The following is an 8,332-nucleotide window of genomic DNA, read 5'->3' on the forward strand; positions in this document are numbered from 1 at the left end:
AGCCCCCTCCTGGGTTCTCATGTTACAGGCTCAGGTATTTCCCTTCAGTCATTCTCCCATCCCCCAATGCAGACCATCCTAGCCACACTCCCCTGTCAGCATTCACAGACCACTTTAAGAACAGTCCCAGTTCGTCACATCTCCCCCCTTCGAGACCGAACTGAGCGGGGTCACTTTAGCCAGTGACCCGGGGAAGTTCGAACCTACCCCCGTTCCCATGGATGCCCCCGCATCCCTCCCATTCCTTGGTGAGAATTACACCAGGCCCCTCCAGTTTCACGCCCCCCCTTAGGTCGGGGGTGCTCGAGGGCATTCGCAGTTCGCATGTGGGGAGGGTTATGCGGCCTGTGCCCTTTTCCCACCCCAATACCCCTGGGGTTCCAACTGGGCTGTGGTCTTCTCCCAGCGCTCCCGTCTGGAGGTCTGTGCTTCGGGCTCTCTTGGTTCAGAGCCCCCCTTTTAACCTTGGCCACCCTCCGGAAAGGCTCCTCTATGCTGGGCAAGGGTCCTAAAGCCGTTTTCCCCTTGTCCAGGGCCTTCCTCCCCCTCTGACAGGGGTCACAGGATCGGCAGTACTGCCGGACAGTAACAAAGACCCCAGGCCAGTAAAAGCTCCGTAGCAGCCTCTGCTGGGTACGCCAGGTTCCCTGGTGCCCTGAGAGGGGGGTGTCATGGGCCCGGTACAGCAGCTGCCGGCGATACTTCTGGGGTACCACCAGCTGCCTCCTGATCCCCCCTGACCCCATCTTCCCTGGGGGAGCCCATTCTCGGTACAGGAACCCCTTCTCCCACAGGAACCTTTTCCGGCCGCCTCTCCCCATGGTCTGTACCGCACAGAGGTCGGCCAGGTCCCTTATCTTCCGTAAGGAGGGATCTTTTTGCACCTCGGCCTGGAACTCAGCAGCTGGGACAGGGATGGCCACCTGTTCTCTCTCGCCGGCTGGGTCTGAAGCCGCAGCCTCCCTGAGCCGTGTCCCTGGGTGTTCCCTCCCCACCAGGTTAGGGTCCTGCGCCTCGGGCAAGGCACCCTCCCCAAGGTCAGGGCGCAGTGCTCCTCGCCGGCTCTGACTGCGGGTCACAACCAGTGCATTCTGGGGGTTGCTTGGCCAGTCCTCCAGGTCCCCCCCCATCAACACCTCAGTGGGCAAATACGGGTGTACCCCCACGTCCTTGGGGCCCTCCTTGGGCCCCCACTTCAGGCGTACCCTCGCCACAGGTACCTTGAATGGGGTCCCACCCACCCCCGTCAGAGTCAGGTAGGTGTTGGGCACCACCTGATCTGCGGCCACCACCTCGGGCCGGGCCAGCGTCACCTCTGCGCCCGTATCCCAGTATCCATTGACCTTCCTCCCATCCACCTCCAGGGGAACGAGGTACTCTTTCCGGAGGGACCGCCCCGCGCCCACCGTATAAACCAAAAACCCTGAGTCTGGAGCATCCCGCCCCTCAGAGGAGCAGGCCTGGAGCTCTCCTCCCTCCTTAGCAGGTGGTACTCTGCCAGCCCCCCTTCCCTGGGAGTGCTGCCTCTCGCCCGGCTGGGTCTCTACCCAGTCAACCCTCTGTGGGTTTGGTCTGCTCAGTCTGTCCCTGAGCCTGGGGCACTGGGCCCGTATGTGACCTCTTTGGTCACAGTGATAGCAGACCATGTCCCAGGGGTCCCCTCGAGTGGGTTGGATGGACCTGACGCTGGATCTTCCCCTTTGGTGGGGTTTCTCCGTATTTTCCCGCTGGGATGGCCCATGGTGACTCTCGCTCTGCGTTGTGGTGGGACTGTTCCTTTGGGACTCCTCCCTGCCAGCCCCTGACCGGCTCTTTACAAACTCATCGGCCAGCCGGCCTGCATGTCGCGGGTTCTCTGTTTTTTTGTCCCTCAACCACAGCCTCAGGTCGGATGGGCACCGCTCATACAGTTGCTCCAGTACCAGCAGTTTAACCAGGTCCTCCTTTGTCTGGGCCCCAGCAGCCCACTTGCTGGCGTATCCTTCCATGCGGACGGCTAGTTGCAGATATGAGATCTCCGGGGTTTTATCCTGACTCCGGAACCTTTCCCGGTACATCTCAGAAGTCAGCCCAAACTCACATAGCAGGGCCTTTTTGAATAGTTCATAGTCCCCTTTTTCCGCCTCTTCCAGTTGGCGGTACAAGGCCACGGCTTTGGGGTCCAGTAAGGGGGTGAGAACCCGGAGTCTGTCTGCAGGATGAACCTGGTGCAGCTCGCAGGCCGTCTCAAAGGCATCCAGGAAGTCATCCATGTCCTCCCCCTCCTTGCGTGGGGCCAGGATGCACTTATCAAAGTTCCGTGCAGTCCTGGGTCCCCCCTCACTCACCGCAGCCGGGGTCTCGCGGCCCTTCAGCCTCGCCAGTTCCAGTTCCTGCTGACGCTGTCTCTCATTCTCCTCCCATTCACGATGCCTCTCTCTCTCTTCATGCTGCCTCAGTTTCTCTTTCTCCTCCCGTTCATGCTGCCTCAGTTTCTCTTTCTCCTCCCGTTCATGCTGCCTTTGTCTCTCTTCATGCTGTCTTTGTCTCTCATTCTCCTCCCGTTCATGCTGCCTCTGGTGTTCACGATCCTCCAGCTCTCTCAGTCTTAGCTCTTTCTCCCATTCCAGCCCATTCCACTCCACGGATGCTGCGCGTGGCCGGGAGGATCCCCTGCTGGCTGGCGAGCGTTGCCGGGAGGATCCCCTGCTGGCCGGGGGGGTCACTGCGCCCTCGGTATTTGCTGGGCTTCTCCCCACCCTTCCCCTAGGCATAGGAAGGAGGGGTCTCGGGAAGCCCTCAGCAGCCGGCTGACCACTCCCAGCTGGGACAGACACTGGGGCCTGCGCTGCATCTGCCAGGCTGCTTCCCTCAGAGACAGGGATCAGTTCATTCGCGCGATCTCCCTTCTCCAGCTGGGCAATGAGCTGTTCTTTGGTGAGCTTCCCGATGCGCACCCCCCTCTGCTTGCACAGCTCCACCAGGTCGCTCTTAAGCCGCTTGGCATACATCTTCCTGCTGGCCACTCCCAGGCCTGTGTGCTCACCGCTCCCCACAGTCTCCAGGGAGACCCCTAGTGTGCCAGCCCTTCTCGAGGTCACCACCTCTCTGCCAGGGTCGAGCTGCAGACTCCTCCGCCCCTGGGACCACTCGCTGCGATCCCCCGGGGTACCCTGTTACTGCAAAAGTCCTTCTCGCTGGTCACACACTCCCAGGGGTGATAACCGTCTCTCTCTGACTCCTCAGCACGCCTGGTCCCCGTCAATCCCCCTTTGTTTTACTTCTCCCCAGTCACTTACTGCAGGAAGCGCCGTCCACGGGGTGCAGTAGATCCCACCACTGCCACCAGTTGTCACGGAGTAAGGGGGGACTCAGGGCCCTGCACCCCCGGCTTCCTGCGATTCACCATGACTCTCAGCCAGCCAGTAAAGCAGAAGGTTTATTTAGACGACGGGAATACAGTCCGAGACAGGTCTTGCAGGCACAGACAACAGGATACCCCTCAGTTAGGTCCATCTTGGGGTCCTTGGGCACCCCAACCCCCCTCCAGAGGTCAGAGCCCTCCCTGCCTGCCAGCCACCTCGCCAGCCAGCTTCCCAGACTCTGCCTTCAGCGACCCCTCCCACCGCCTTTGTTCAGTTTCCCGGGCAAAGGTGTCACCTCGCCCCAGCCCCCTCCTGGGTTCTCATGTTACAGGCTCAGGTATTTCCCTTCAGTCATTCTCCCATCCCCCAATGCAGACCATCCTAGCCACACTCCCCTGTCAGCATTCACAGACCACTTTAAGAACAGTCCCAGTTCGTCACACTCAGACCATCACAAGGGAAAATAAGCTTCCCTACCCAGGCTCTCAGGAATTCGAAGAGGGGGTGCAGTGTGTCCGAGTGAGAAGAGATCAGTAAGATGGGGCTGATCTGAGTAGGGGTCAGGGGACTTGGTCTGCAGTCACTGTCATGGCCATGCCCAATCCTTACCCCAGTCTGGTTTGCCCAGGGGTTGGGCCTCGTCAGGCCAAGACGGGGTTGGAGGTCTGGTTGGAAGGGCTGTAAAAGGGAGTGAACAGCTTGTAGATTTCAGCCAGCAGGTAGAGTAAATGTGTGTGTGTGTTAACGGGACGTTGCTGAAAGAGGACAGGATGAAGGTGGTGCTGGCAACTGTAACTGCATCTCCTGCTTTTCAGAAGTTTGAGTTTTGCAGCTGTAGAGGTTCTGCCAGGGGCTGATATTGCACTAGACAATCTTAACTCTGCATTAAGGAAGTGTTTTGCCCTTTAATTAATACTGCTCCCTCAGTACTAACTGGGCTGTGAGGCTGAGCCCCGAGCTAAATGCTTAGAAAGAAAACAATGAAAATATCCACTGTCTGTGACTCATTTAAAACAACTCATGTCCCTCCTGTCTGCACTGGCAATGGTGAGAGGAAACCAAGCCAAGTGATTCATTCCCTTGGGAGAAGTTTTAACCACTTCCATTCTCTGTATCTTTACTATAAGGGAAAGGAACAAGAAAAACAAATTGAGTTCACAGGGAGAAAGTGGCAGATTTCTTTTCTCTCCAAGGCCCTGAGAGCAAACCGTGTTCTCCACATGACCCTTATATTTACATTTAACTCCTCCCCATTGGGCTGGATTCCTGCTAGTAACAACCCCTCGCTCTACTCCCTTCAGCGTCTCATTGTGGTTACGATTAGATGAGTAATGTCCGTCCTTTCCCCTTCAACCTGCCTCAGATCGAGATAAGGAAGTTCTCCCTCACCAGGTGCCCTAGCCATGTGTCTGTGTGTCCACCACCATCTGTCCTTCCACTGGCAATCTTCTCAGATCACTGCACAGGGAAGAGAGCTGAGTGCCTGTAACCATGCCTCAGTGGGCCACAGCTGAGAGAGCCAAATTCAGGACAAACTGCTGAGAAATAGGGCAGATACACCCCAAGAGTGGTGCCTAATCCCCCATAGGATATACTAGACCAGCAACAAAAGTAAACTTCCGCTTCACCACACCGGCTAACAAGAAGTCATAAAAGCAGTTTCCTTGGGCATTCCAGTCCTTGTATTACACCAAAAACACTAGACTTAGAAATGGGTGGTTTTTTAAAACCAATCTCTTCAAATAAGAGGTTCTTTTGATCCCAAAGGACCAGTCACCCACCCAGGTCAATATATAACTTAGATATTTCCCAAAAATCATGTTGATGCCAATCCTTTAGTATCTAAATTCTAAAGGCTTATTTATAAAAAGAAAGAAAGGTGAGAATTAAAATTGGTTAAAGGAATCAAATACAATAATTGCAAAGTTCTTGGTTCAGGCTTATAACAGTGATGGAATAAACTGCTGGCTTGATAAGTCTCTGGGTGCTTCCAAATCACTGGAAGGTCCTCAGTCCCTTGGTTAGGTGCTCCCATTAGTATAAGTCCATAGTCCAGAGGTCTGAGCAGGAAAGAGGCTGGAGCAGGATAGAGGCACAGTTGAGATGTTTCCGGGGCCTCTTATAGCTTCTGTCATGTGGAGGGAAACCCATTGTTTCAAAGTCCTCAGCACAGCTAGTGGAAAATCACAGGTGAAAGATGGGAGCTTGGAGTCACATGGGCAAGTCCCCGTCCATGCCCGATTTTTCTCAGTCATTGCAGGATGGATACTTTGCCGGATACTTCAGATGGAACGTTCACAGAAAAGTCTGTTCAGTGTAGATGGGCATCTCCCATGGTCCATTGTGAGTTGTGTCCTTTCGATGAGCCACTCACTGGCTAAGTAACTTGTGGGCGTTACCCCAGGAGCAAACATATTTGAAATACAGGTATGGAGCCAATGCTCATAACTTCAAATACAAAAATGATACATGCATACAAATAGCATAATCATATTCAGCAAATCATAATCTTTTCATAGACATCTTACATGCCACATTTTGTACAAGATTTGTTGCAAATATATAACAGTGGATGCAATAATGATCTGTATGGTCATATTTTAATCAGATAACGTCACCTGATTTTTGCATCTCCCTGTGACAAAACAACTGATGTGTGGCTTTCTACAGGGTGTCGTGATGTTAAAGTTGGGGAATTCAATCTCTGTACTTGTGTGTGTGCGTGGGGGTGGGGGTTGCTTCTTTACAGCTGACTCAGAGCTTCCAGCCTCAGGCTGCCCCTACCTCAGCGCCAGGCACACCGGACTGTTAGCTGCACCCACTGTCCTTGCCGGGGGCCCCTGCTGAACCCTGGGCGGCTGCACTGCAGTGCTGGGGTGACTCTGCAGGTGGAGAAGCTGCTGTGGAGCAATGTAGAGCAGGTGCAGGAAGGAGACGGGGTCACTAGTCACATTCTGAACTGCCCAATGTTCCACATTTGGGAATGTCCGAGAACGATTCTAAGGGGAAGGTGAATGCAGAGCAGTGACACTGGAGGTGCCCAGACCTCCAATGGGGTTGGTGCGGAAATTAATAACGGGAAGATCATTTGCGAAATTAGTCGTCACTCACAAGATTTGTCTCTGTTCTTATTTCATGTTGTGGTGTTATTTAGAGGAATCAGGACATAGTTTTACTATAGTAATCAAACCCTTAATTTTAGTTAATCAAGCCAAAAACTTAGTGTCACTTACTTTTTCTCTGTCCTAGCAAGAATGAATTGAATTTTGTGATGTTCTGGAAAGTGCAGAGAGATTAAATGTGGGGAATTCAGTCACTGTGTTTGTGAGCTGATGTTTTCCTCTCACAGTTCAGTGCCTGCATTGAAATACCAAGAGGGATCTAAGGGCTGGTGAACGCTGTGCACTTAACTGGCAGAGCGACATCTCTCAGGGTGTGAAAAATCCACACCCCCAAACCAATATAGTGAAGCTGACCTAAGCCCTGGTTAGATAGTGCTAAATAAAAGGAAGAATTGTTCTGTCAATGCAGCTATTACAGGGATGGGAAAACCCCTCCATAGTGACTGTCTACTCCAAAGTGCTATAGCAGTGCCACAGCAGCATTTTAAGTGTAGACAGAGTGAAACCAGATCTGACTTTAGTTCACACTGTGGATGCTCAGACACTAAGACTACAGTAATAATTACAGTCTAGTGCTTCCATAGCTGGCAGGATTTGAACCTGCACGGGGCAACCCCAATGGATTTCTAATCCATCACCTTAACCACTTGGCCACAACTACTTGATGTATGGTTGTTTTACTACATGATGATTCTGTTCTCATTGAATTATCACTTCAAATTGTTTGCTCAGACCAGCTTCCCCAGCACACTCACGGCTGCACATCAGTATAAGTGTGTCCTTGGCTGAACAGCGAGAATTCCTGCCCATTTCCCTTCCGGCTGGAGCAGGATGAGAGTGTGTTTGTGTTAACGACATTGCTATAGATTGTTGTTCATTCCCTGCTCTGAGAATTCAGACAGTCCCTTTCCCATTCAAATCTCCAGCACATCATTCCAATAGCAGGGGGCAGGATTTCTCTGGGGCATGGACATTTTTCAGGGGGTTGGTGCGTGAACTCAGCCTTGCATTTCATCCTTGATGTTTCATGGACTAACAAAGCAGCAGAAAGAAAGAGCCGAGCCAATATGTCCCTGTCAGGGATGCAGGTGCCACGTCCCCTCTGTCTGACCATCGCCATTGCAGGAGAGAAGGGTTCACTGGAATCGAACGCCCTGGCTCAGACCAGAGACACAGGGAGGTTTTGCTGTTCATGGATCTGTGCAAAGGAAATTGTGTCTCTGTGTGAAATTGAGGGAAATGCAACGTCCACGTGGTGGCCCAATGCTCTAAGGAATGTGGGTGAAGGACTCGGGCTGAGAAATGGTTTAACAGGAGTTTGTATCAATTTATTGGCCTGATTAAAAACTATGGCTAAAAGGCAGCCATTGTTGTTAGTACTTGTACCTGTGTAGGGACACCCCAGTGGGTGTCAAGTCCATGGCCTTCACCAGGGGCAGTCGATTATTTTTATCATGGTCCAAATTTCTTGGCCAAGGGATAGTCAAGGTCTAGACCTCCAGAGAAAATAATACACTTATGATAAGAAGAAGTATATACAAAGATTTTGCAGCCACTATGGGCATAACTATGATGTGTCGTGTTTCACTCTATATCTTGTGCCACCGCCTTTCCCTTTGGCCTTGTAGGTGACCAAGAGTAAAGCTAAACATCTCCTCAGATACCAGGGAGTGTTTGTGTTCATTCCTGCGAGCTACACAGGGGTTTGATGTTGCTGCTTTGAATCCTCTGGCTCTGCTGGGATAAGGAACAATTCAGGCTGTCACTGAACTGAAGGAGGGTGATCATTTTTTGACAGGGAGAGGGACACCTCCTCTTAAAGGTGTTTGTCTGGCTGGCAGCCCTGGTTCCCAGGTCTCTCCTGAG

General features: G+C 52.6%; 1 non-coding gene across 1 annotated transcript; it reads right to left on the bottom strand.

Moving 5' to 3' along the window:
* Positions 1-7,045: 7,045 nt before the first annotated feature.
* On the bottom strand, positions 7,046-7,127 carry TRNAS-AGA (transfer RNA serine (anticodon AGA)). Its single transcript has one exon. It is a non-coding gene; the product is annotated as a tRNA-Ser (tRNA).
* Positions 7,128-8,332: the final 1,205 nt, after the last annotated feature.

The sequence above is a fragment of the Emys orbicularis genome, chromosome 25 (genome assembly GCF_028017835.1).
Source record: "Emys orbicularis isolate rEmyOrb1 chromosome 25, rEmyOrb1.hap1, whole genome shotgun sequence".
Taxonomy (NCBI): Eukaryota; Metazoa; Chordata; order Testudines; family Emydidae; genus Emys; species Emys orbicularis.